General features: G+C 42.1%; 1 protein-coding gene across 4 annotated transcripts in view; it reads right to left on the bottom strand.

Moving 5' to 3' along the window:
• MARCHF8 (membrane associated ring-CH-type finger 8) overlaps nucleotides 1-17420 on the bottom strand; it is a 90510-nt gene extending 73090 nt beyond the window's left edge. For 2 of the 4 annotated variants that reach the window (XM_039553609.1, XM_039553611.1), the window contains exon 1: nucleotides 17244-17420. The gene's annotated coding sequence lies outside the window, so the exon portion shown is untranslated. Of the gene's footprint in view, nucleotides 1-16840; nucleotides 16861-17243 lie in introns of those variants that run through there. The other 2 variants (XM_039553612.1, XM_039553610.1) reach the window with 2 other exon arrangements.
• Nucleotides 17421-25802: the final 8382 nt, after the last annotated feature.

The raw sequence follows: 25802 nt of genomic DNA, 5'->3' as shown, positions 1-25802 counted from the left end.
AGAAGGGGAAAAAATACAGCAGTCAAATAGGTCAGATGCTTTCCTATTGAAAGTACAATAGGTATTCTGATTAAAAGAATATGTCTTTATGTGCATTAAAAATATGCCCTGGAACCCATACCAGAAGGAAGATGATAGTCACTAACCAAAGGGAATTGGAAAGAATTTCACCTGTGGGTTGTTCTGGTCTGCCCCAAGGTTCTCTTCAACTGCCCTTAGCCTCAGTAGTGATGGTGAGCAACGTCACCTATGTCAGTGCTCTGACAATCAGTTGCAGGGTGGGCAGGTTAAAAAAAAGGCAACACATCACTGATGTCCAGATAATCCAGACACTGAAGTAACATCCACTGCTGTGACAATCCTGCCATGGAACAGATCAGTCTGTAGACTGCAGGGGACCTTGCAGATGCAGGCTGAAAATTATATTCTGGGACTTCGTGGATCGTTGCCATGCAATCTGGTCTTCCGAAACTTCCCCTCTATGTGGCACAAAACCTGACCAACCCAAAGAAGAATGGAAACTCCCTGAAGAAATCTGACTGCTGCTAGATGGTGTAACATCATCTTCATCAGATGGCTTACTTCCTCATAATAGGACTTGAAATAATCTATTAATGCAGATTTGGAATCTGTTTTTCTGCTGGAGGTCTTGATGTGAAATCTCAAATCCCCATTTTAAAAAGTCCTTTCATTTTGTGTTTTTATTGTTGTTCTGAAGGTAACAGAAGCCCTCATCCACTGACTTAGCCAATTCCTGTGTGCATCTTAACTTTTCCTAGCTACTTTGACATTTGAGATAGATATAGCTTATGCCTACTTTCTGTCCACTACATTTTCCACATTTGCAAGTATTTCCAATTCTATCAGCTTGTGTTGGCTCCAGTTTGAAGTTTTTATTTATTTGATTTTGAGCTTGTTAGGACTCTTCCCTTACTAATATATCTTATGTAATCCTCTTCTAGAGAGGACAGATGTGCATTTTCAAAAAGAGGATCCTGCATCTGTGTTTCATTTCAGTTTACTGTAGCTTAATCAGTACTTTGTTAACAGCATTATTTAAGAGATGTTATCAAGCCTCATGCACTTCACATGCATTTGTTAACTCAACAAAAAAATCTAATCAAGAGAGCTTACGGGAGAGGAACTAACACTTCCTTTCCTGCAGTACCTTTCACATTTCACTTCTAATGTTGTACTAACCCTGAAAATAACCCTTGTATTGAGACCAGGCAGACATAATTCGGGATTATTGCTATTTACAGCTATGAGTCTGCCCATATATCTCGCACTGTTTACTAGCTTAGCTGTAACTTCTCCCTTTATTATCTCAGTTCCTCCTTTCCTCCACCTGCTAGTGTCCCAAAACTAATCAGCTTCAAGACTTAAAGTTTTAGTATATTTTAAAATCATGTTATTGAGTAGCTAAAATCAAAAGAAAAGCTTAGAAAGGGGACAGGAGATTCTTCTGCAAGTTCCCCATCTTCCCTTTGGAAGCTTCTCAATATGCAGGAATACACAGAGAAACAGAAGTATCTGCCAGCTCTGGCTAACTCCTCTCAAAATAAGAATACAATTATTTTTACAATTATAATACAACTAGACAAGCAGGCAGTTAAACTACAGTCTCAGTAAATAACAGTCCCAGAGCTCTTAGCAACCCTTTCCCATGATTTCAATGGAAGCTGAGCAGGATCTGGACCTCTGAAAAACAGGTTCCTTAAAAACTGTTCCCTTCAAATCAACTCAGCTGACAAATGCAATTATGAACTAGCTTGGTAGACTTCAGGAAAACAAACGCCACTTCCCTCTGTTACAATAACACAACATAGAGTCATTACAGTCCCCTGAGAAACAAAGAAATTACTTTTGTCTGCTTCTGCTACTAATAGCAATTTGCCTGCATCAGAAGCATCACTGATCATTCCTGATGTGCTGTGGAAAGAACAAAGCACCAGGTACTCCACACACACCTGTGGCAGTAAGCTCCTGCTACAGATCCAAAATTTCTTTGGCATCAGTGGTCTGCTGGTTCATACACATTTTTAAGTAACCCCCATTGCATATTTGTTGATGAAATAGACCACAATAATATCAGCAATAATCCCTGGGACAGTCTCTAACTGCAACAAGCAAAAAGAAAAAGAGGTAAAGCAGGAGTTTCATTATCTACATTGGGAAGTCCTAATGGTGGAGGCCAGGGAGAGGTAACAGCCAGGGCTCCTGTTTTCTCAGCCAGCAATTTCCTCTACCTGCTCCATTGAATTCCCAAATCCATTTGCATAAGGGGGTGCCATTCACTCTTTAGCCTCAATAATCACCATTTCTCCTCACCCCTTCACATTAAAGACATCTTCCTCTCCTGAGGAAGACTTGCTCTGAACAGAGCAAGTCTAGCACATAAATCACACTCACAGCAAGCTGTGAGTCTCTACAGCTTTGCTCCAAGCAGGACATAACATCACAGCCTGTTTGGGGCTTGCCTTATCACTTTTAGCAATGATCCTATCAACTCCCAGAATGAGTAGAAACTGGCTTCCTGAGAAATTAATGCCCCTCTCCAGAAGAGGCATTCTTCCCTCCAATCTGGCACTGAAGCCACCCTGCAGATCAAAAATTAGGATGTCATAATCACAAAACTCGAAATTTTTCTTGAAGATACAGATGAAGACTTGCTTCTTTATAATACTCATTGTCAGAGAAGAACATGCCACAGTACCAAGCCTATTTCTACAGTTTTTGAGGAAAGCTGTCTTTCCTCCTTCACTGCATGTCCAAAAGTAAGGCACAGCAGTAGCCTACATGGATTCCATCACAGTGTGAACACAGGTTTGGGACTGGTCTACCACGACTGCTGCAGTTGGTTGACTGCAACTGCAGATCATCCTGCAATCAGCACAGGAGGATCCACAGTACAGCTACCGGATACAAAACCCGCTCCCCTCACCCCTACTCATGCGCAAAAGCCAAAATCCACAAGACTATGACATACCTCAGAAAGACAGCAAGTGATGCCAAGGACAAGGCAACACCCCAGACCTCCAGAATAACTGCAAATTCATTGGGAAAAATGCCCACATGATCATTACGATTTGGCAAAGCGCTCCATGTGACAATTGACATTTTTTAAGAGAAAATGTAATGAAGATTATAATCCAGTGGAAGAAGAGACATAGTAATACATGTATAGACCAGAGAGAGAAATTTGCACCAACATGTATTGCAGGTAAATTTCTAGTCTAGTACACAAGTCCACATGATACAATGTAACACCTATGGATAATGTATGATCCTTTCTCATTCTCTATTATAATCCTTTCAGGGTTCACAAAACTCTAAATCAGTTCTGAAATCCAAGGAAAAATTGCTCTTTAGTTTTAATAAAGATTATTAGAAAATGCATACACTTACATTGAAGACAACAAAAGCCTGTGTTTCACAAACAGTGTAAATATTTACAATGCAAGACAGTGATGAAACAGAACAATCTCATCATTGTTCAGTGAGGACATTGCTCACATTCTATATTGTACAGAGACAACAACGATGCAGTTTTAAGAAAATTCTGTGCTACATCACTTATTTTCCATTACATCACAGATGAACAGTTGTAAAAGCCATTTATGAACAACAGGCACCTAATCAACATTCTTCACTATTGTTTAAGTGCTACCAGGCAAAACACTTCTCTTAAGGCAGAGAAAAAAAAATATACTATTGATTAAATGATTCTGTGTTTTGAAGAAATATGAAATCATTCCTTCTTTGGGTGGGTAGGGAATTTCCAAAGCCATGCTCATAAAAATGTATTTCCTTTGAACGATTTACGAGTTAAATGTCAGGTAACTCTTTATTTATAGGTTTGAGTTACAACATGTTTTTGCTATGGAAGCCTCAATAAAATCTAGATTTCTGGATCACTATGACAAACCTTTAAATTCTGAAGAAACATCTATAAACCACATTCTTTAGGACTTGCTCAAAGCAACTGAAGAGCCTAAAACCAGGGTCTTCAGAAGTTCAAATGTAGAGTAAAAAGAGCAATGTGCCAAGAATCCTGTATCTGATTCTTCTGCTTACTTGCATGACACCGATGAGTTTGTTTACAACTGTAATTTCCCACATTTTAAAGTAACCTGATTTCTGATCAACTCTCCACCAGAAGTCATTTGTTATCCCCCAAATTTAAAAATTCTAAATACATTTTAAACGCAGGGAAATATAATGAGTCATTAAAGTATAACAGACTTCAGTGAGAACTTTTTATTGGGAATTATACTCAGGCATAGTATATCTCCTTAATGGCTTTATGTTTCCATCTTTTTCCATGCTGATACCTTCTCTGTCCATCTGTCACGTCCAAGAATCCCCCACGCAAAAGGCAACGTGGGAAGGACCAGTACTGTGACCTGCATGAGAACGTGTGCTCCAGGCAGAACAACATGCTGGGGGAGTGGAGCCCACAGCTGCACTGACATCGCTGCTCATCTTCATTTCAAGTATCACCAATACACAGGTGTGCTCACTGGCTGTGGTTCAAGAAGGCAAATTATTTGAGTTCTTCAGCTTAGCCACTTCTGTGCAATGGAATGTCTACATCCCACCTCCCGGCTGTTTCAGCCACACAGATGGCTTTTTGGAGTGGTATTGTTCCTTACCACGGTAATGTACAGTACCTGGCACAACCAAGAGCATAGACTGAAGTGCTACAGTAAGACAAGCAATAACAGCACTACACATCTGAGTCACTCTTTCAGTTTCACACCTGCATTGTCACAAAAAATTGCCAGATCTATTTGAGAAAATTGCTAGGCAGACAAACACGGCGTTTCTAATCAACTTCAACATGAAGACTATGCTATGAAGAGTTTAAGAACCTCTGTGTCATAGCATTATCATTAAAAAGTAAAGCTGTATAAAGCCCACAGACAGAGTCCAGGTCTGTGAACAGAACTAAATCCCTTCCAGTGCCAGAACATGACAGCCTCTTCCAGCTGCAACCTTATCATGGGATTTGTTGGGTGGTTAAAAAGGCTGCATGCGCCTAACATTTTTCAAGTGTCCCTGGTGTAGTTTAAAGGCCAGGCAACTGATTTCAGAGGGCTGACAAACAGTTTCATCCCAGCTCCCTGTGCCAGTGCTGACACCAACACACACAATGGCAGCAGCAGAGCACCAGCACAGTTTCCCTTCATGAGGGTATTATTTCACACGAGCGTGCTGGCACGTGTGTGTTGGTTCTGACCATCCTTCCCTCACAACAGTGCTCTGTGCCACCCGAAAAGAAGGGACTGGCATTACTGAAACCCACAGACAACGCATTCCTTACCACAGTCTATAAAGGGCCATTCATCCCCACTGTACCTAAAATAGCCATTGGATGCAATCATGAGATGAATACATGACTGTGGATTCCTTTAAATCACTGCCTTCTTACACAGACAAGAAACCAGTGTCCAGCAGTTGCATCCTCGCCCGTTGTCCTTGTTCTCAATTCAGCAGTCAAGTGTTGACTCTTTCTGTCCCATCCAGCATTAGTCCCTTCATTTCTAAAAGTACTTAGAAATTTAGAGATTTTACGAGAAATTTAGAGAAACAGCACAGAACTCCACCAATCCATTCCTATGCACTTGCAAGACCTGTACAGAATCCTGTCAATGCAAATCCATCACAGCTTTCTGTCACCAGAACTATAGCAGTATTTCTAAAATCCAGCTATCATCCACTAGGTGCTCATTGCCAGCCAAACACAGCCAACTGCAGAAAGGTACTGAGACAGAGTGAAGTACAGAAAAATGGTGCTTACTAATGAGAAACACTTAGAACTGCATGGATCTGTTTCTTGCTGCTGGAGAAGAGGCTGACTTGCAGCGCCCTTCTGACCCACTCTTAAATGATTACCAGTTTTTACTCCAGCATGTGCTTCAAAGCAATCTCCAAGTGTCTAGTAAGGGTGAGGGGAGGCCCAAGCAATCAGACAGCAAAATTCTGTGGGACAAAAAGTGGTTTTGAAGGAACCTGGTGATAGCTGGAGCAATACAATGAAATGGATTCTGGGATGCTGTTGCATATCTACAGGGCAAGTAAAAGAAGCTGCTATATGAAGTTCTCCAAACAGGGAAATAAAATTCAGGAGCACAGCCACATGACTGATGCCAACTGATGTTACATTTTTCAACCCAATTACAATTAGAAGTAGCTTTTCTGTCTTTTCCCCAAGCAGATGATCTTTGCTTTAAATTAGTTTAAACAGGAGCCAGTGAGATGAGCCAAGCGTGCTAAACAAGGCTGATGCAACTCTGGTGCACATGAGCACTACTGTAAACCCTGAAACATTTGTGAAGACAAAACATGGAAGAAACAGTAGTTATTATCAGGTATCTGTTGAAATTGAAAGGTAGAAGAAAAACTTTATTTATTTATCATGCTAAAATATCATCAGTCCTCATGGAAAATCTACTGCTGGAGAAAGAGGCAAGCATTGAACCTGTTGATTTTTACACCAACAGCATACTTAGCTGCAGAGAGGAAAACCCACATAACTCTACCCTACTCTCCTCCATGTCTTTCAGGACCCATACCAGCTGACTTTGGGGTTTCCTTCTCTAAGTCGTTACAATTACAATAATATTCAGGGACATTTGCTCTCCCAAAGAGCAGATGAAAAACAACTACAGACAAATAATTTGAACATCTGCTGAATTAGGCTAATGGAGAGATAATGATGTATTTCTTTATTAATCATTTTAAATGGAAAATGCAAGTTTGGTTTTTTTCAACTGAAAAAAAGAAAACTACCTCCTATTCCAAATGCAACAGATGTTAAAAAGTCAAGACAAATCTCCTCCGTTTTCTGTTCACTTAAAACAGTTGGCTTGTTCCATTCCAGATAGTCCCATCTTTAGCACAGGCTCCCACACATGGGCTGTACAGCACATCAAGATGGTCACAAGGTATATAAAGACGAAAGATGTCTTCTGCTATTTCTGAAGTGACAGGAACCCACAAGTGACCAAAACACTGCTGCTTTCCTCTTACAGGACCCAATCATTCCCTTCAGCCTCTGGGTGCTACAGAAGCAGCACTGTGCCTAGGAACAGGCATGGTCCCCTCTGCGTCACTAGTGACCTTGTGCCTGGCACGGTCCTTCTCCATTGGCTGTGCTCTCTCCAAATGAGGCATAAAGCCTTGAGCTCGGAGGAAGTTACACTCCTTGTTTTTCATGGACACATGCTGTTCAGTGAATGGCATTACCTGGCAACATTACCATTATCTTACAAAGAAAAAATCTGGTGCAAGCTCACATCACCTGTATTTCCTGCAGAGTTAACAAAAGTTTTCCATCTCAGCAAGGCCAGCTGACCTCTCACTGCCTCATTACAGAAGACAGAAGTCATCAAACTTAAGAAATGAAAATACAGGAGGCTAAAAAGTATTCAGATCTCAACCTTAGGAGATGTGAAATACCTCCTGAAAAGGCTCTCTCTTCCTTGCTGTGCTGCTCCTGCAGCAAAGCCAAACAGCTGTCTCAAAATGCTCAATCTAACAGGTTCAAGCAGGAAACAACAGTGTAACAAACATATAGATGTTCCTTTCGGTGCTTATGGATTGGGTTTTTTGGGGTGGGTGTGGTTTTTTTTTAAAGGAAAAAAAAAAATCTCCACAAAGCAGATGCCCACCAAGGAGGGCATCTTCTCTGCCTTAAAAAAAAGACACTGCTGGCAAAACTGCATGCTACAGCATTTAGCTGGGGGCAAAGGCTCAGCATAAATGCAGTGCAAAGTTACTACCACCGCTGTTAGAACACCTGGTCTTCTCCCAACATTACCTTCCCAAACACTGATTCTGTCCAGACTGGCAAACCACTTCAGTCTCCGATCTTGTCCTATATGCAGGTTACGAATTAGAAGACTTCTCTAATTAAGAGATCACCAGTGGAATTAGAAGGTAGCTTATTTTTAGCAATTGTCTGATTGAGCTGGAGCTGCACTAAATTAGTTACTGCTTTTTCTAAGACTACATTTTATATACCAATTTCCAATACAACATTAGTATCTCTTCAAAAGCCATCATCTATCAGCAAAGAGGAAGCAGCTATCATACACCATCATACTTAACATCTTCAAGTTTCTCACTCAAAGCCTAGAAATAATGGTGAGGGGAGATGAAGAAATCTGGAAAGGCACAGCCGTCTTCACACATCAGCGGCGAAGGTGTTTACAAGCGTGAGTAACCCATCCCTCTACAAGCTGTCATGCTGGAGTGGCATCTCTTATAGAAGGGGTCACAGAAGGCCCAGAGACAGCGTAACACGCTGTTTTACTGCTCACCAGGTGAAAGCATGACTTAGCCTGCTAGTGATTTTCTTCTTTTTTTGGCACATTACAATAAAGGAAGAAAAAAAAGGCCCACGGAAGAAAGGCTTGGCTCAGAAACCTGCCAACTCTCCTTGACTCAGAGGGGTTGCTGGAGACAGGGAATAAGCAGCATCTCAGAAAACCAGGCCTGTGCTGCAGTGTGTCCAATACTGGCCTTGGTGGGATGCACTGTGTACAGTCAAGTTGCTTTCCACTCCCACCCCCTGCTTACAAGAATTACTTTCAGACTTGAAACACAACAGTTTCATCATCTTATTAAATTCCCAATTCCTGGCTCAGATGTCTCTCATATGCATTAGTTAGATGACATCAACCACAAAGGCCTGCCCATGAGCCACACAGGATATAGCTCAAAGGCAATCACCCAGCAATTGGATCATCAGCTCTCTGAGTTTCTCTTCCCTTATTCATAGGAGCAGCAAGCAAACTGTGTGACAAGGGATAGGTGTATGCTTTGTAGTGTCACGTGGAAAGGGAGATAACAGCAGAGCATCGAGAAGCAATTGGAAAACATACCTTCGTGGAGCAGAGCATCCACCCTGAAGCAAAACCATCCCTGCAGCCTTCCCCCACAACCCCCGCAGGAGGTATAGACAGTAAAGACAGGCTAAGCCAAACCCATGCAGGTCTTACAGAGCAGGGAACCTTTATACAGCAGCTAATGAGGACTTGAAAAGGCAGCTGACAAACAGCCAACCAGCATGATGCCTGCAGGGCATCACAGCCCTACCAAGTCTCTGCAAAGCACCTGTAGTTCTGCGCAGTGAGAACATGCCAACTAAAAAACTTCCCAGTACGCAATCAAAGATGGATGAGACAGACTCAACACATGTCCAGCTGACAAGTGGAGCTCAAGTAGACAGAGAAAGCAAACAACCATAAAAAATATCTAACAAGACACAATGAAAGATCACAGCCAAGAATAAAATCCATGATATTATCTAATTCCCTTTCTATATAAGGAACTGATCCTGAGTTCTTTGCTCTCAGGCTGCTGGACCACATGATGCTATACTTGCCAGGGTATCACTAACAAGGGAAAGTGAGTGAGAAATCTTATCTTGAATCACATGTGTTCAACAGCAACTGAGCTGGGATCCTTGCCTTGTGGTTGGAGAAGCTGATACCAACACCACTAGTAAATAAAAGCCTAGGTCTGGGGCAGATACAAGTGCTTCAGGGTCCTCAGAACACCAAATACTGACCATGGGAGATCCCAGGAAGAAAAACACCACCAAAAGGCTGCAAAGCATATGCCAGACTTATCCTACTGCATTTGGTATGTATATATAGGAGATGCTTCCACACTTCACTTGCAGCACTTTACAAGGCACAGGGCTCTGACAGGGCCATCTCCTGCTGCTTTGAAGCTGCAGTTCTAATGTATCACTTGCACACTGCCTCACTAGAAACAAAGCCACACACTTCATTTAAGAAAGTAATCAGATGGATTAGGAAATGTCAGAGAATTATAAATTTGAACTTCTTGCTGTTTGGAAAACACAACAGCATTGCGGGTTCTCCATGATTTGCCTGGAAAACATCACAGTGCAGTTTTCCTACACTTCCAGGATGGCACATAAAAAGAAACTCATCTCTAGAAGGTCTGAGGAACTGCAGAGCTCAGCAGGTATACCAGAGCAGGACTCTTTTTCACACCCTGCCAAAGCATGTAGCAGCTCACACAGAACATATGGAGACCTTTCAAGCCTTGCAATTTTGTAATGATTGGTGAGTATTTCTGCAACATCAGAAAGACTCAACTTGAGCAGTCTCAGTCAGAGTTATCCTCCCCTGTCAGGTCTGACCCTAAGATGAAGGGTACAAAATAGCCGAACATCACTGTCACAGTAATCACAGAAACAACATACATGCCTCACACAAAGGAACTTCTAAGAGGCAATATACAGTTTTCATGCCTCAAAACAACAAGATATTTCAAGGCTTCAGTAGTAAAACACTGCATAAGAACACCAATGTGTTTAGAAGGCTAAATTTGATCTTGTTCTTATTGGCTTCTGCTTTATTATGCCAAGCGCAAAGTTAAAACTCCCTTCCATATTTTAATCAAACCTGCTACTGTTTTTCACTAACTCCCAAGATCAAGCCAGCCTGACAAGAATCATGTAATTTTACAATGGTATCTCTCCTCCCTCCAACCCCTTATGTTATCAAACATTAATTTTGTAAAGAGTCTGCTGCATCATGCCAGCTCTATTTAGTAACAATACTTGAAATTTTTCCTAAGCCTTCAGAAGGCCTTGCAGTGGAAGAAGGCCATTCCACAGCAGAAGGATGAGAACAGTCTGATACCCTCCCTGAGTCTGGTATCCTGTGGCTGTAGGTTTCATAAGGGCCATGCACCCATGCCACCTATCTCACGTTTAAAAAGTGCCATCTAGGTGGGTTTCGGCACAGGGTGAGGCTGCCGCTCTCAGCTGTGACACTGCAATTTATATTCCATTCTTTCTGCAAAAGCTGAAGTTCCAGCAATTATGTGACATTTAGCCAAGAGGTTCAGAAGTTACTGGCAGGCGGATTGCATAAGCCCACTTCCCCTTAGAGAACAGGCTGAAAAAAATTAAAAAAAAAAAATCCAAGAACCTTACAAATACCATGATATAAATGACAACTGAGTTGCAGGAAACTAAGGTGTGCATAGGTGAAGTAACTTAAACTGGAAAACAGAGGCCAGAAGCAGGAAAAAAGACTCAGATTTCCTGTCTCTCACAAAAAACCCTTTAGCTGCAAGTGAACTTCCTCTTCTTTTTAAAGCTAAGCAGATTTTTTTCTTCTCATTGAAACAAGACAGCATTTAGTCCAGTATGCATTTATCATGTTTGTTGTAAAAAAATCCTTTCTTCTAGATATCACTTGCCATGTCAAAGAGTAGCAAATCTTCAGTCCACCTGCTTTTCTGGATTATATGCATGCACATATACATGTACACATATAGACACATTTTATAGAAGCAGTAACATTGTAAATCAATGGTCACAGACTCCACTAGAGAAAAAACAATGACAACAACTGTCCTTCCTAGTCCTGGCACTTCCAGTTCAGATTTGGCAAGCAAACTCAAGATGATTAACTTAAAAGCTCTAACAATAATCACAGTTAAAAGGACAACATTTTGGATGCAGAACTACAAGGGGAACTCATGTCATTTACTAGAAAGGAGCAAAAAACCAAAGCCTACTGTCAACTTCAGAAAGAGCCAGATTGCTCCCATGTGTATTTTCTTCTCTGTCATCACCTATGGTAAACTATCACCTCATGCTCTTCACATTCCTCTGGTATGCCAGACTTCACCAGGCTTATGTATAATGAACCGAAAAAGCCACTGCCAACTTTCACTTTCTATCTATTGCAGCAGAGTTCATCATGCTGTTAAATGCAAACCCCTTTAGAGTGGTTTGCTGAAGGAGGCCATGGGAAACATGCAAGAAGGAGACAAAACTGCACTCAGATAGGGCAAGCAGAGTCATTTGCAAGAATTTGTTGCTATAATGTGGCCCATGTTATGAAACCATGGCAGAGCCCTGTATTGCATCACTTCCTGTTCTCTAATCCATCAATAGTCTCATATATATGCACATAGAAAAAAAATACATACACAGAAATATGACATATTTTTCCATTAGCCTTCCTCTCCTGACTGATGCATTCGTAGTTACAAGAGATTAGAACAAGGATTGGCATAGTAGTGAACCACCCTCAATAGCACACTGCGCTTTTACAACTAGAAATAGAGGGATCAGAGAGATTAATCCTCTATCCTGGATGAGACAAGGAGCCAGTGACAGTGAAAGCAAATATAAATAGGCAGAGAAGGCTTTGTCTTGCTACAGCTCCCATTGGTTTTGAAGGAGTCTCTTCAACAAAGAAATGCTTTAGGAGACCTTTAAGAATGACATTAAACAGAGACATCCCTTTTGTAAATCCTCCAGTAATTTGGAGATGAGGGGCTCCCACTAATAATCCCGTGACATCACCTTCCCTCTCCCAGGAAAGTAAAGGCCAGGTCCACTGCCAAGAGAAGTGCTTACAGTGGATGATCTGACTGAATACTTCCTCAATATTTAACTGGTGCTATAGGACAGGTTGTACAGAGAGAATTTGTTGCTTCCTTTTCAGTTAATGGTACTCAAATGGTCCTCTACAGGCAAAATTCACCCAAATGCCATGCCCAGAAGCCAGTTTCTAGTTTCAGTCCTAAGAGTCATGGCAATATGTGGACTCCCACACGTGCAGGGTACCCATGGAAATTCTTGTGTAACATGAAAGCAGAACTTCAACCCCAACTCTAGCAACAAGAACAGAAGCACAACTCCCTCAAGCTGCACAGTGGCACAGAGTTATCACCAGTAAGTAAGTCTGAGTGACAAATTATTCTGATCATTAGAATCAGCAGATCAGACCCAGGGGAAGCCTAGCTATTTATTCAGAAGCATTGAGGCTTTTTCCCTACAGATACTCTTCCTTGCAGGCTCAGTACACACACTAAAGAGAAACCAAAAAGCTTTTTAAAAATAAAGTACATTTGCAAGGAAGGGAGGCACAAAGGATTTGTATACTTTTTTAAAAATTAGCAACTTTGTGCGTAAACTTGAACCCTAATCTTTTTTTTTCTTCTTCTTTGGTTTGTCACCCTAGAGCTTGTCACCTCCTTTCTTTCCTTCCCCTATTATCCAGCTGACCCTTTGATTCAAAGAGAACAGTTTCTCATTCTGTGTGGAGGACATGACAGAAGTCAAGCTACCTGCTCAAGGAAGAACAGCTGACAACATCTTTATTCTTTGTAATGAACCTCTTATCCTGGATGGTGCATAAACACATGATCTTTCTGAAGCCATGACCAAACTGGGAGACAAACTCAGCCTTAGTGGAGTTAGCAGTGACCTGCTAAGTTACGTTCTTAAGTCCAATACCTGTTTGGACTCTGGTAGAAGAGTTTCTTTGGAGAAACTCTGGTACAGTTGTTCATCTGCAGCCTCACCTGCAGAATGGACTGGTGACATGTATTCTGTCCTGATGCTTTTTGAAGGACACACAGAAGCTTTAAGGGACAGATATCAAGGCATACCTAACTGATACACAGGATTTACCTACCCCCAAAATATACAATATTTATATTCTCTATGAATTTTGGCTACATATTTTGCAAGGTTTACAACTGAGATCCTTAAATGAGTCTCCAGGGATAAAGTGCTCATCTACTAGCTTTATTTCATCTAACTATGGAAAATCTCAGCCCCAGTTTCTAGAACCTTTTACTAATTTCCATCCATTACACATAGGTAATATAAGTGTATTTCATCAAAAATTTCCAACACTGTTTTCAGTCAAGTCAAATCAACCATGACATTCTGCCAGGTTAAATTCAAGATTTGCTACTAAGCCCCCTCTACTTGCCTGCAGGTACCAAATGTGAGCTCCAGAGTGGCACTCATTTTAAAAGACAGAGAAGTTTAACAGTCATTTACAAACACCTTTGGTCTAGATCAGCCCAAACATGATAACCAGCTGGGCATATAATAAAGGCCAGCCTCCCTTGTTGGTCCCTAAGGAAAAGAAATTGCAAGCACTAGCAACTGCTGATGGTTGAGATCTCTTCTATTTGTGAACTGTCTGGCTGTCTGGTGATGAGTTAAACTTAGGAGTAACAAAGCTCTTAAAGCATACCTTTAATTGCAAAAAGACCAGGCTTCCAAGGGCTCTTGTCCATTTACCTACCCCAGAATCAATAAACACTACGTAATCCACTATTTGGTTTTTTAATGCTTCACATGAATGTGGATACCTTGATAAAATCCCACAAAAACATTGTGGGAAGCAGTGAAAAATAATCTGGTTTAGAAATTATGAGTTCTTTTGGGAACTTTTCAGTAAAATCCAAACAGAACTAGTAAAACTGACCCTTATCTCAGTGAAGAGCATTTCAACAACCTGGAGCTGTGAAAATTCACAGTGAACAAGCCCACCCAGCAAGTTTAATGCCAGCTCTGCTATGCTACAACAAGCTGCCACCAGATCTTTGCAGTCAATCCACAAGTCAGCAAAACAGAAGTCTCAGTAAACCCTGTGTGAGTTCCATCTCGCTATGGAAATTAATACAGTGAATTAGATGTGTGATTTACATCGTTCTCTCAGTTCCTGCAGCAGCTAGCACTATATATGCTCCCGAGAAAGAACAGGCATGAGCAGTAAATGGATAACTTGTCCCCCAGGAAGATTTCCCCTCTAATACCTTACGCCCTAAAAGCCAAGTTTTTCCCAGACTTGAAGTTTTTCATCCCTTATAGCCTTCTACAGCTTTGCTATTCACTATTTGTCTGCCACACACAGACACAGTCCAAGCACAAGATTGTTCAGGGCTCCTGAAAGTTCCTTCTTTCAGTGCCTGTTAATTTTTTATGGTGCACCCACAGGCTCTTACAGAATGCTAGTTAAACACTTCTACAGCATCAAGAGTTCCTTATATTTTTGGGGGAGGATGGAAGGACAGAACAAAAGCAAAACAAAATAAAAAGCAATTAGGAAAAAAAAGAAGACACCTCATTCTTGTTTTCATTTTTTCCTGGCAGATAGCCATGCACACTCTATTATTCACATTTTCTGAAGCTAGCTATCAGTCAGGCCCACTAGGGCTGACTGAGGTATATGACAGAAAAGACCCATAGCAGGAGACTGCTTTTTCTTACACAGCAGGATCGATTCAGGGCTTGTAACAACCACCTACAACTCCTTCCTTGAGCAGCATTATTACTGGAAGCTGTCACATTCCTGCAGTGCCCTGCCTTCCCCACTAATATCAGTGTTTGGAAGAGCAGTGAGGAAATCAGTCTGTCAGACACTTTGGTACATTCCTAAAGTACTGTGACAGCCTCAGCAGCTGGGAAGATTAAGTCCTTTCACCCTTGAATATGGGAGAGTTGCTCATCCAAAATGTTAGATCTAAAATAACAGACGTTTAAATTTTTAAAAATCATCTCATCCTGAAAATATAGAAAGTTCATTCAGCATGCTGAATTGATCTATCCTCCTAACACTTAAGACTGTTCAAAAGCAGCCAGGGAACAAGTGTATTTTCTAGCACTAGACATCACCTGAACACCTCCAACAATTCTAGCCCCATATTCATACACTGAGGCATGAAAAGCAAGCAACTTTTTTTCCAGTGTGACACCCCAAACCAAAAAATCACTTCTTTTCAACTACTTTACCTCTACAAGCAGAACTGCTGGCTTAGGGCTAGCTGAAAGCCAAGTTTAAAAAAAAAAAAAAATCAAAAGAACAACAAAAAACTCCAACACCATAACAACAAATATTCAGTGAATTGGTAATTTAAGTTTACATTAGACCTAAGTCACACAAAGTTCCCAGCAAAAGGACAGTCATTCAGACTTCAGCAGTCCTACCATTTTCAGCAACTGCAGCAGAATCAAGTCCTAGGGAATGTCTTTCTCCAAGCAGCTACAAGCAGCTCTGATCAGAGTCTGGCACCAAATGGTTTGGGCTACAGTTTTGAAGCTGCCAACACTCCCAGCAGGTATTATTCTGGATGCTGGAGCATACCCTTCAGACAAGAACATTCATGTTTCCAGCAATCCTGGTCCTCAGGCAGGCTTAGTGGAACTCTGCACCAGTAGATATTGATCAATGTTGACACATTTCAAAGAAAACATCTTAGATCTAATAAATAAAGTGTTTTTCAAAGAAAACTTTTCTCTGAAAATGTTTGACTAGGGCTACTGCTAGATCAATCTCGGCCTCATCTGACACTACTCCAAACCAATTTTAGAAGCAGAAATCCGTAAAGATTGCTGCTGCTTCAGCTGAAGCGTTACTGTCAGACCAGCTCTCTCCTCGTCCACCCCCATCTTCCTTCCACCTCCACTCAAGCTCTGGCTAAATTGTCCCTTCTATGTTTATGCTGCTGGGTTAATTCACAAATTTGCTATGCTTGGAAGTAGACCAGTCCTTTGCCAACTGCAGAACTGAGCTGCGTGCCCTCTTGCACTGCAGTTTGAGACCAACTGCTCTGGCATTGGCATATTGTAATTCTCACTTTGCTTGCACTTTCAGCGTACTAAAACGAGGAGAAGTTGAAGTGTTACAGTTTGGAACAACTCGAGCATTTCTCTGCCTGCCAACTAGCTCCAGGAGGCATGAAGGAATTCTGACTATTTCTCAGGCTGCCGTGAAACTTCATGATTCCTTACGAACACGTTGTGACCAGCACATCTTGTGCACTGTTTTCTCTCTGGGGTATCTCTGTTCCATGCTGCTCACTGAAGGCGAATTCGCATCCTCCTCCTAATGGGACACCTGGTGCAAACACAGTCCCTTTCCCACAGCTGATCCGCTCTCGGTTTTCCCGGAGCAACGCTAATGCTCCCAGCGCCAGCAGCAGCAGCTGAGGCTGAGCAGACAAAGACGGCGGAGGTGGGAAAGCCTCTTACCAGGGAATTAGGTGCGGCTTCCCCAGCTGCGACAGAGGAGCAGCCCTGAACGCCCGCGCGGAGCGCCCGCCCCAGGGGCCGGCGGCGCCCCGCTGCCCCCGCGCTGCACGGTCCCGCGGGGAGCCGAGCCGGGCCGGGCCGGGCCGGGCCGGGCCGCGCCGCGCCGCCTGCTGCTCGCCCAGGAGCGCCTCACCTGCCGGACCTGGCGGGGCGAGGTGCTGCCGGCGGGGCCGGGACGAGCGGCGGCCGCGGGGCAGCGACCCCGGGGCAGGCGGCCCCGCACCAGCCCGCCCTGGGCCGTCCCCGGGCCCGGCCGCGTTGCCCGGCCTCGCGGCGCCGGACCCTCCCGGCCCCCGCGGAGGAAGCGGCAGCTGCCCGCGGCCAGGGCGGCGGCCGAGCCTACCTTGGGGGTGCCCCGCACAGGGCCCGGGCCGGCGGCTCCTCCTCCGGCTGCGGCGGCTGCTGCTGCCCATGCCCGGGGCCGGGAAGCGGCGGGCCCTGCGGCTGGGAGGCTGCTGGCAGGCTCCTGCGAGGCCGGTCTCCCCCGGCTCCTGTTACCGCGGCTCCCCGGGCCGGGCTGCCTGTCAGCGCGCCGCCCCGCCCCGGCCCGCCCCCGCCGCCATGGCCCGGAGCAGCGCGAGCAGGCGAGGCGGCCGCTCCGAGCGGGACGCGGCTGCCCCGGCGCCCGATCGCCTCCCGCTGGAGCCTTCCCCGCGGGCGCTCGGACACGGAGCGCTGCGGCTCCGCTCCGCACCTCCCACCGGCAACGCGCTCCGGGCACCTGCCCGCGGGGGGCCGGGCGGGGGCGGGACTGGCGGCGACCGGGAGGCGACAATCGGCAGCGGAGCGAGCGGGGTTCGGCTGTCCTGAGCTCAGCCCTCAGCCCTGCCTCCGCCAGCCGCAGGCGGGGATGCTGCTGTCGCTATTGCCCAGGGTAGAACGACTCCCGCTTTAGCACATAGAATAAAACATCCAACTTCATAGGGTGCCATTTAACTTTTTAAAAATGTGTGTATGCTGAAAGCCTGAAGATGGCTTATAGCCACCGTCGTAAGGTGTTTTGTATCAGTCGTTCACCTGCATATATTGATTTATCAGCAAAAAAATATGTCAACGAAAACTTCGAGTTTGCCCCATACCTATATCTGAGTGTCATACTCTGTTGCTATTTTACACTTCCGTTACGCAAGCAGGATACTTCAATCTTTTCTTTTCAAAGATACCTCTCTCCTGAAATATGCTGGAATAGGTGAACTATACTGTTTAGGGGAATTTTACAGGGGGAAAAAGCAAAGTGAGTTTTATGAGAATAAGTCGAGGTGGAGTTTTTCTGTGTTCAGATGTGATGTCTATGCCACTTGGGAATAAGTGAAAAAGAACAGGAAAATAGGCAGCTTCGCTGAACAGTTTCTGTCAGTGCAGCACAGACAAGAAAGCAGATATTATTCAGAGAAAAAACCAGAAAACAAGGAAACCTCCTGACTTGACATGAAAATTCATTCACTAAACCTAAGCTGAAATTTTCATTTTCTGAGTCTGCACTTTTTCACAATAATTTACAGGGCTCCAGGAAGATTAAATTTACCCATCAAGAACAGTGCAAAAAGCATAAAATGAGAAAGGTAACCCTTTTCATGCAGAGACCAACCACCCCCTACAGAAAAATGACATGTTACAACAGGTTTTCAGAGCACAGAGAAGCTGGGCTTAAGTACTGTTATTACATTGCAGAGTTAGTACCCAGCACACCCATGCAGTGAAGGTGGGAGAAGCGCCACCCGGAGTGTATGGTGTGTCTTCCTGAGAAGAGGAGAAGGTGTGTAGAACTCCAGTTTAGTCCTATGTAGATTGAAATTAACAAACTTAGATTGTATCCCTTTATAGGACAGGGTATGGAAACATGCATATGTGATGATAACCATTGTTCTCTTGATAGGCAGTACGGGCTTGTAAAGAGAACCAGTACTGCTGGCTTACCTTGAGGCCACAGGGATTTCTCAAGGCTCTTTTCTTCCTTCACGCTCTCAATCCATTTTGTTGTATGGTTTGTTTGGGTTTTTTAAAATCATTTTTCAGGCTAGGATTGTATTCCACTTTGGGAACAGCATAGCCCACCACTCAGTGCTGTGTGCCAGACTAGGAAAAGGCCTGTAGACACAACTGGAATAGAAGTAGAAATTATGCAGAAAAATAGTTGCACAGAGCAGAGGTTTTCCAGGCAAACTAGAATAACTAAGGATTAGGCCTGAAATGAAAGAAGCCGCAACAAACCACTTTGCAGATCTAAGCTTTCCCTGTGTTTTGCAATTATTACTCCATGGTCTCTGTTTCCCCAGAAAGCTTGTCTATTATTTTAACACATTGTTTTTGACAAAGTCTCAGCAACAACCTCCTGAATACAGGACTGCAGAGCTGGGACTAAAGCCTCCACCCTGAAGGGCAAGCTGTACTGTGGAACATCCTCCCTGAATGCCTCACAGCTCTCAGTGGAAAATGCAAACCCAAGCTGTTGCAAATGTTCCCCCCTCAAACTTGCAGCTAATTTAAAAAATAGGAAAGAATGAATATATTTAAGCTAAAGGCCATTAGTCAAATGGAAATATTAAATTCTTCCAGCTACTGTTGCTGTTCGAAAACTGAGTAGAAGATACAAGGTTTTAAAAAATTACGGAAACTGAACAGAACAGTTCCATTTTGCTAATTGAATACCTCTGGCTCAGAGTTATAGAAATAGCATAGTTTGAGAATTTGTGCCTAGAAATGCATGTCACACTTAGCTGAAGAGACTGATTGATCTGCGGAGAGAGCTGCCTGATGCCCTGCACGCAAGATCTGGACTGTGAGCACACACATGGCCTTACTTGCCATCAACAATAAATACAATTCTATTGAATTTATTTTAAAAGACAAAACATAATTACCTCTGTGCCCAGGAGACTCCAATCCTCTCTAGAAGCAGCAGCACAGATCTAGCATATGGTTATAAGTCTATGCTTTTTAGAAATACTTTTACTCCTTTTAGCACAAAGACCTGGAAAGTGGTGTGGGGCAGAAACCCTGAATAGTAACAACTGTTGTGTATCTGTGTCCTTTTTTGGTCCTTAGTTATTACAATACATACAGTAGTTACGTGGAAAAGCATAATTCATTTTTCCCAGATAATTATAAATGATCTTTTTAGTCTACAGTGTTGGTCTGAGCACCTGCATGTTTCCATAGCAACTCCACAATACTTCAGGGATTACTTCAGAATTCCACTGTGTTTTGGGTCTAGTTTTTCTCCAAGCCGGCTCAGTTCCTCTAGTTCCTTCAACCTGCATATCCTGAACTGTGTGTTCTCCCATCTGTTCACTCTATTGTATGCACATTACTGGCTAAAATAAAGTGATATTTCTCCAAAAGTTCTCTGATTATGTTTTGCTAAAGGTGAGCCAAGGGTTCATTCCTCCCTGCGCTGTTGTTCTGCTGTTTTCTGCCTGTGCTAGGTGAATAAAACAGATTCTGGTAGGAGAAGGATAAAGTGGAGTCATTAGGGAAGGTGAAAGGAACTGATGTGAATTCAAGTAGAAAGATGAAAGGAAATACAAATAAATTCTTAACTAATTAAGGAATCAGCATTAATCAGAAAGGTACCAGATTTCTAAGGTTAAATCACCTGTAACAAAAACACTGCCAGAGCACCAAGAAAGTGATTTGGAGACATCTTAACAAATATTTTCTCAAAGTGCCTGAAATTTATCAAACTTTCTTCAGTCTCAGGTGCAGGATATAAATCAGCACTACAGTAAATACATTTTACTAAAACCTGGCCTTTGAAAATCACTACGATGATTTGAAACCCATCTCTGGGACAGAGTGGCATGAGCCATTAAAGTCTCACATGGAAAACAGCAGAAGAAAAGGGCATTCCTGCCTGCAAAGCAAGCTGTAACCTTTCTCCCAGTGCAGTGCTGTAAGACCCTGGTACGCTGTGGATGCAGCAGACAATGGCTGTAGCCAGCCCTACACGCAGCAGCTTTAATCTGGCATGGTGTGTGACAAACAGGCATATGACAACACACCCCAGCAGACTTCAGCAACTTTTCAACAGTCGTGTGAGGCTGTCTTTGAAGACTGACAAGATTGGATACAGCTTTGAATCTGTCTCAGAGCAGGTAAGCTTTTGAAGTAATAAAGCCTAACTCAGGCCTAAACCCACTATCCTCTGTAGAAGCTTTCAGAGGTATTTTCTCCTTTCCGAGCCTCAAAACTAAAGGTTGGCAAATACAATAAACTGGCCTTTTGAGGTGATTTGTCTAGGTAAAACTAGTTGTCTGGGTATGGGTGAACTGGCTCTAGAGAAATCCAATCCACAACGTTACAGCATCACACTTGATTAAAGCTTATAGCACTGCAAATCATTGTCATTTAGTGTCCAAATGAAAGAAAGCAGAAAGTATGTTGGTCCTTTCTTTGTGTCCCGGTCAATTTAATGCTTATTCAAGGCAGGATATGCACTACTAGAAAAAAGTGAAGCTCGGACAAGTAATGCTTCCCCAGAAGTCAAGTGGTACTGCAGCTGGGACTAGGGCTCACCATTTCCTTCCCTTGCTTTGAAAAAGAGAGAAAAAAAAAAGCTTTCTCCTCTACTGATAAAAATTTGGAAAAAAGGATCTGGCCAGTTTGCTTCACTTCCACATTTGTTACTCGGACCATTAGGGAATGTATAGAAAGTAATTTATCCCAAACCCAAATATGCAGAGGAGGAATGACATTTTCCAAGCCTACCTCTAAGCAGCCAATACTCAGCTTTGGCTCTCCCCACTGCAATCAACAGATTGCATGCAACCAACATGCAAATGTGGTGAAGGCATAAAAACAGGCAGTCTAGTTCTGTGTAACAAACCCCATACATCATCTTCCTCATAAGCACAGCTGTTGCGCTGAACTCAGCCACATGTTCCCCTTACAGTGTTTTCCTACATTTTTCCTCATACTCTTAATAAATGCTATTTACATCCTGTCCAGACTAGATGAAGATTAATAATACTAAGCATTTCTATGAGACCTCCTTGGAAGAAGCCTGGGCATATTTCACCTGGTATTATTTTAATCACCGTTTTAGAGGCTTCCATTGTAACAGTACCTTGAGCAGCTCATAGCTATATACAGCTATATACACAATACAGGAAAATGGGAACCAGAGAACTGCAGATGACAAAGTATAATGTAAAATTAGAGGAGATTTGGAGGACAGCAAGCATAATTAAGGCTCTGTAATAGTAAAGACAGTGAATTGCTACCATAAAAAAGATGAGCAAGAGCGGATGTGATTCAAAGACAGAACATACTGAATATTCAGGAGACACTGTTCTCCCTTTCTCACAACACTAGACCAAATGAATTTCAATTAAAAAATGGTAGGAAATTCAAAACTACAGTGAAAGAAAGAAAATTCTTTTCACATTATACATATAAATAAGTGAAACGATGAATCTATCAAGATTCAAAAATAGCTTTAGACCTTTATGGACCTCCAAATTAATATAATACCGTACACTGAGATAGCAAGTTCTTCACAATTCAGACTAGTCATTAGCATAGGAGGTAAGATCCAGTGTCCTGTTCCTGAATACTTGGTTAGGGAATTTTTGCACTTTCTGAAGTGCCTGTTACCTCCTATTCCCAGAGACAGATGGGGGGCTGGATGATTATCAGGCTAATCCAATCTATTTTAATGAGTCCTATGTCTCCCCAAAACAAACTATGATCGCTGGCAAGACAGGAGATGCTAAGAAGAAATCCCGTCACTCAATGCTCAGTCTCAAGACCATGTTTAAAACCAAAGGTATTTCATTATATATCTGTGTTGTAACTTGGCATCAGCCAGTGCAGATTTTCAGCAAATAAGGCCCTTTATGTGCAACAGTTCCAGCACTTAAGTACAAGATTCAGTGAAGTAAATCGAAGTCTCATTAGTTCAAGTAAAGAAAAATTACTGTCTGCACATTAAGTTTATGGATAGAAGTGAGAGAGAAAATATTACCCACTTTTTAAAAAATCATATGCATTTGCTAGTAAACCCCTCACACACAGAGAAAGAAGAGAGGGTATTTTGAAACCCCTGATTTTTCCTTTTAGAAAACTTCAGTGTTTTCATTTCCTGCTTATTAGCACTCTTAATCACACACCAAGTAAATAATACTATTTTTGTGATTAGGTACTGTTTTGAATTTCTGGTACTGGGCAGAACGCCTAATTTCAGCAATAATTCACCATCTAGATGTGATTAGAATATAATTCTTATGGAGCTATATATACATTTCCTACATATATGGTACATAGTAATCAGTCTTTCTGAAGATTGGATTAAAAAGGATTGAAACAGCCTTAAAGTGTGGTCTAGAAATAAAGTTCTGCCATTGATGACCTGTAAAGCTTTTTGAATTGCAAGGCTAGACAAGACAGATAGTAAGGAGTGGTCACGTTAGCAGTTACTGGCATGCATTCCTCACACATCACTGAATTGATACTTTCATATTCTCAACCTATATAATATTCTCAACTATACATAAGAAAACAGCAACACTTGTCATTTTAAAGTAAGGAATTATGGGGACATGCAATTATTTTTACCAGACATATCTGGTAAACATAGCCAAACATACCATCCAACATAGCTTGGCTAACAGACACCTCTGAAATTCATTCTTGCAGGGTTAGTGGGAAGGAAGAGAGGAGGGCTGTCTAGTCTTCAATACATTTAAGATTACCTAATAAATGACATCATGAAACCCAGCATAGAAACAAGTTTTTGAGGTACTCTTCCATTCTGATATTTTAAAAACCTTTGGAATTCGAAAAGAAATGTACCCTATTGCTGACTTCCTCAGATCTGTTCAGAGTGGGCTGAGTAAGGGTCACAAACAAATAATCACACTTTCTTTTTTATTTTTTTTTTTTAATCTCGTTATTTGACAAACCCAAACCTTTTTGCCATTTCTAAATGCCTCCGCTGCCCCCTGGTGTTGCTTCTCTGCAGCGTCACACACAAAGCGAATGCAAGAGAAATCCAGGAAAAACCTTCACAAGCTCTCTGCCACAAACTCCCTGTGTAGGAGAAGTTATGCACAAACTAGTGGACGACGCTTCCCGATGCAGTTCTCAGCTACATGAATTTCCTCATGCAAGCATCTGTGGCTCAGTGCTAACGTAGATACCAGAAAAACTGTCAAATGCATATCAAGATGAACCTGATTTACATAAAGATTGGAAGAACGTGACCCAACACAAAAGCTGCAGGTGGAAACAACTCCTTACAGGCAGAAGCAACGCCAAATCCACAATCCCAAAAGGTGGTGCCCCATTATGAAAGCTGGAAGTACTTGAAAAGAAAGCAAAGTGTCTAATTCATTATATGCAAAAAAAAACCTAGAAAAAACTTCATTTTATATTTTGTAATATAAATTAACAATTCTAGCCTTGTCTACAACTGAAGACTGTGAGCAGAAGGCACCACTGCAATTACATCCCAGGGGACTGCAAACTGAATAGACAGAAATTGCAAGCAGACAGATTTTTATCACCATGGGCTTCTAGAGATTTCAGAGAAAGGAAGTATTTAATTCAAGATCCAAAAACATTTCTGGCACCTCTGTGGTGCTTATCAATTTGACACAAGAATCCTGGAGATCATTCAACAAGGGACCAGCCTGGTTTTGCCTCACAGGTCCTCAAGCATAAAAGAAGCAAACAAAAAACATTGTCAGGAAGGTAGAGAAGCACACACCAAAGTAACCGTTCAACTTCCAGTATGTAAAGTCTTTATAATACATAATCTAATTACATGAACACACAAAAGCTAAACATTTGTTATCAGCAGATGCATAGCAACATAGCACACTAATACTCGAGCCCCAAACCATTTCGGTAAGTTTACACAGTAAACAGTAATTAATCCATAGCACAAACTAACTAACATAGGACTTAAAAAAGGAAAAGCCAATAGCATCTGAATTAACAACAGTTAATTACAAATTAAAGTGCTCTGTGGCTGCACTACTGGTTGAAAATGAATGCCTGTAACAGTGTGGATATGAGAACAAAACCAGTGGAGTTCTGAACAACAAGTATCTGTATTAAGTGTAATTAAAATGAGTTATAATAAAAATTATGAGAAGCTACACACAGGGAAGTTAGATTATTACTGCATTGCATATTCTGAAAAAGCATTGTTATGCACTTCATTATACACATGCAGAAAGGAAGAGTCAAAATTGAGATGTGACTCAGAGGCTTCCTACCACATATCCATTATGTAGTTGTACTAAAATTTGAGTATGGCCATTCCAACACACTGCAAAGCAATTTCCTGACAATTACACTTATGCAAAATCAGATTAAGTGATCACTGACCACATTATTTTAATTCCACTTCTTACCAAATCCCTACTGTACCTACAAAAAGTGCAATACCTCTGTCTTCAGAATGTTGCTGAGCTGTAATTGCTGGGAAAACACTTGTACATTTGTCATGTTCCTTATTATTTTCCTTCAGCATCAAACACTGCCCCATGCTGGAGATGAAATAAGAACTCTAGGCAGTTCATGGTATGTAGCATGGCTCAGTAATGACATGTTCTTCATACCAGGGGAACTTTCTATAGTAATAATAAGCATAGAAGTCACACAGAATGACATTTTTATCTTATCAGTGCCCAGAAGAATGATTGTGAACATTTTTTTCCCACGCTCATCACTCTGAAAACTTCAGGTTTAAGAATTTTCAAGTGAACTACATGAAATGGATTTCCTCCAACGATGAGATTCTTCAAGTTACTTCTCTTTCTTTCAGTGATCCTCTTTCTTCTATTTTGGCCCACCTTTTGACTCTCATAAGCTGTTATCCTTTGACTGGAATGCAGCATAGATCATTTTAATACCACAACCAACCAAGTAGCTGAGGACTTTGACAAGACAGGGA

Source organism: Corvus cornix, chromosome 6, assembly GCF_000738735.6.
Source record: "Corvus cornix cornix isolate S_Up_H32 chromosome 6, ASM73873v5, whole genome shotgun sequence".
Classification (NCBI taxonomy): domain Eukaryota; kingdom Metazoa; phylum Chordata; class Aves; order Passeriformes; family Corvidae; genus Corvus; species Corvus cornix.
The sequence above is the reverse complement of the archived record's forward strand: the minus strand, read 5'-3'. Positions and strand labels throughout refer to the sequence as shown.